Source organism: Salvelinus fontinalis, chromosome 5, assembly GCF_029448725.1.
Source record: "Salvelinus fontinalis isolate EN_2023a chromosome 5, ASM2944872v1, whole genome shotgun sequence".
NCBI classification, from domain to species: domain Eukaryota; kingdom Metazoa; phylum Chordata; class Actinopteri; order Salmoniformes; family Salmonidae; genus Salvelinus; species Salvelinus fontinalis.
The window spans coordinates 708,457-712,195 of record NC_074669.1 but is presented as its reverse complement, the minus strand read 5'-3'; the positions used below and the strand labels follow the sequence as shown (position 1 = coordinate 712,195).

At 37.8% G+C, this 3,739-nt stretch overlaps 1 protein-coding gene across 2 annotated transcripts in view; it reads right to left on the bottom strand.

Annotated features, from left to right (window-relative positions):
* Window positions 1-316: 316 nt before the first annotated feature.
* ano5a (anoctamin 5a) overlaps window positions 317-3,739 on the bottom strand; it is an 80,617-nt gene continuing 77,194 nt past the window's right edge. For both annotated transcript variants that reach the window (XM_055922013.1, XM_055922014.1), the window contains one exon: window positions 317-3,739. This exon is cut by the window's right edge and continues 430 nt beyond it. The gene's annotated coding sequence lies outside the window, so the exon portion shown is untranslated.

Here is a 3,739-nt window from a genome sequence, read left to right as displayed (position 1 = left end):
CCAAGATCTAAATTGCAACTGGGCTGGAATAATACATTATGACCTTTCTCTTGCATTTCAAAGATGGTACAAAAAAACACAAAAGTTTACCAGATCTACTGTGTTATATTCCTCTACATTGCTTTCACATTTCCACAAACTTCAAAGTGTTTCCTTTCAAATGGTACCAAGAATTTGCATTTCCTTGCTTCAGGTCCTGAGCTACAGGCAGTTAGATTTGGGTATGTCATTTTAGGCAAAAAAAACATTTTTAAAAGGGGAGGATCCTTAAGAGGTTTTAAGGCATTTTCTGCACAATGATTCTAAGACTCAAATCTATTGGTAATTGTTTGGCAATTTATTCACTTTACATTTGAGGCATAATACAGTCCAACAGTGAAAACTATCGCGCATACATGAGCAGTGTATCACAATACAATTATAGAAAGAGCCAGACAAATTAAAAACACCCCATTTTTCTAAATCAAGATCCAACATCAATATGAGTTTTTATTTTAATTTTTTAAATACAGATTTATGTAATAAAATAAATGACCAATAAAACATCCAGAAAAGGATGAAAACAGATATTTAAGAGGGAAAAACATAAGAAATTAACAAAGAGATACTTTTAGGATACAAAAGCAAGTCTATAAAGTGGTGATATTTTGTGGCACGAACAAGCATTAGTTTCATAAGAGCCCACAGCATTGGAAAGCACATTTGATCAGTCGAATGTAGGCCACTGGTGTTTACATGTCACTTGATATTGTAAACACATTTGGGTTTATTTTTCATACCAAACATTCTTTATTAGGATGTTCAGCCTGAGATTGAGGTATAACCAGCTATCATAAAGAAAAACAATTACTTCTAAAGTTGATATTCTTACATAGGTAGTACATTAATACATTTAGAAACATATCCTTCATTCAATAAACCCAAAAACACTAAAAGACGAACGCTTATACATTTCACAATTTACTCACTGTACATGCTTCAACCGGTTTTCTTATTCTCCTTCTTTTTTGACTCTAGATTCAAGTCCAAACATATATAATTATGTGTGATTTAAAAAGGTGGGATCCATTTGAAATATATTTCTTTATAACTCTTCAACGTCTACAGTACAATAGGTTGTTCCTTGTGGATCAACATTAAAGGGCTCGATTCAATCTGTAGCACTGAAGATCTGTGGTATATAGTGCAATTGAAACGCGAAAGTAATTTGAGCCGACATACAGTATGCAGCGTTCACCGTGAATAATCTGTTTGTACTGTCTCGTCAACTCCATTCGTGTCACACAGCAGAAACAGATCAGCAATCAGCTAGTGTCATTTATAAGTGCTTTGTGCAAAAAAAACTATAAAATAATGTTTATCTTTCTTTTTTCATCACGAACATAGAACCAGAAAATCTAACCAGTCATGATGAAAGGCTAAATGCTGTGTTTTGGATGGATGGATAGAGAGAGAGAGAGAGACAGAGAGAGAGAGAGAGACAGAGAGAGCGAGAGAGAGAGAGAGAGCGATGTATTGTGGATGGAGAGAGAGAGAGACAGACAGAGAGAGCGAGAGAGCGATGTGTTGTGGAAGGAGAGAGAGAGAGAGACAGACAGAGACACAGAGAGAGACAGAGAGAGAGAGAGAGACAGACAGAGACAGACAGAGAGCGAGAGAGAGAGAGAGAGAGATGTGTTGTGGATGGAAGGAGAGAGAGAGAGAGAGAGAGAGAGAGAGAGAGAGAGAGAGAGAGAGAGAGAGAGAGAGAGAGAGAGAGAGAGATAGAGAGGAGAGTGAGTGAGGTATGGCGGTATGAGGGACATGACTAGCCCCAGTAGGTGAGGACAAGCGAAGCTGTCATTAGCGCTAATGATGGGGTAAACAGAGGCACATTAAAAAGGGATTGATCTCCTCTCTTTCATCTCTCTCTCTCTCTCTCAGTCATCTTTAAAGAACAGAACACACACAGTCAACAGTAAACACCAGCTGCTACTGCCCACTCTCCTCTCCTGCCCAAATCCTGACTTCTGAAATAAGGAGATGATTGCTGAGGCCAAGTATCAGACGATATGTGAATAAAGTAATACTTTTCACATATCGTCTGATACTTGGCCTTGGACAGAAGCTAAGTTGGCTAGTTGCAGAAAATTAGTAAATACGTTGAAACGTTCAACTGATATTACTTCAAAATATAACAAACGGTAGCCTCTTTACTCATTTAACAATGAATTTGTACAAATATTAAGGCATTTTGTCTTTGGTTGCTTATAGTATCAAAATGAACACAGTGATTGCATTGGTGTGATAGGCTGAGAGCTAGCTAAAGCTGCCTGGCCTTAACACAGTGTTTGTACAGCATTGTGATCGTGAATGACCAGCAAAGTCTCATCACTTCTTCAGAGTACAATAATTTAATAGAGATTGCATTTATAAGGGAGAGGAGATATGAATATGAAATGGACATAACGATTTACAGGGAATGTTACTTTTAAAAGAAATGAGTTACGTTATAACGTTACTTGCATTAAAAGAACGGAAAGTAACTTTTGCGTTTCCAAAAACAACCCTCTGAAGAGAACGAGTACGTGTTGGTCATTCCTTCTTATGCCCAGTAGAGGGCGCACACTACCTTTGAATGGCTTGCATAGCCTAATGTCCGTGGCCTAACTCAAGTAATATTGACAAGACGCAATATCTCATTTACAAATACCTATATAAAACCAACTGGGCTCAGTAAAAGGTCAGCTCAAATTTAACGACATCAGGCTACCAATCTGTTATTACACACAGATACCAACTTGATTTTATGAAACTATACGATTACATTGTGCAATTGTAGTGCCCTTTCCTGTATAATTAATGGTGAAGACGGAGCAGGATAAATGTCCACTCTTATCGACTGAGCCTAACTTGATAACCTCGCTACGCGGTTTGTTTTATTACAAGACAATAAATGAGAAAAATCCTGGAGGCGTGTGAATCCTGCAAGCGCCTTCAGTCAAGAGTCAAGGGGTAACGTCTGTCATTTTCTTCTACCAGTTCAAACTAATGTAAATACTTCCACAATAAAGGCTGTTGTCTTTGCCATCTCGCTAGCTAACTACCAGCTAACAAAGAAAATTAGAAATAATATTGTAAAATTACTTATTTGAAAAAGTAACTAAGTAACGGACTACTTACATTTAAAAACGAACGCGTTAGTTTACTCGTTACCACAAAAAAGTATTCTGAGTACTCTAACGCCTTATTTTGTAATGCTTTACCGCCCCAACACCGGGGATTTAAAATCAAGAGTATTACAGGTACAGCCATGCAAGCAGCCATGTTTCCCAGCTCCACGCTTCCGCATGTTGTCAGTCAGAAGGACTCTATTGCTGTAGTCTGCATCTAGTAGGCTGCATTTACACAGGCAACACAATTCTGATGTTTTCTCCCCCCACTAATTGGTCTTTTGACCAATTAGATCAGCTCTGAAAAAAAATCTTATGTGAAAAGACCTGATGTGATTGGTCAAAACACCAATTAGTGTAAAAAAAAAACAAGATCAGAATTGAGCTGCCTGTGTAAACACAGCCTTAGTATGTTAGTGTGAATGGAAGTGAATGGTGGTTGATTGAAGATGAGATGTGAAATCCATAGACCACACATGGGCAGATCTGGCACCGCTTTAAACATGTCACACTAAATGTAGTATTGTCTTGTATTTAATGATGATGAGGATAATGAATGTGATTTGTATAGTGCCCTTTCTACCCAC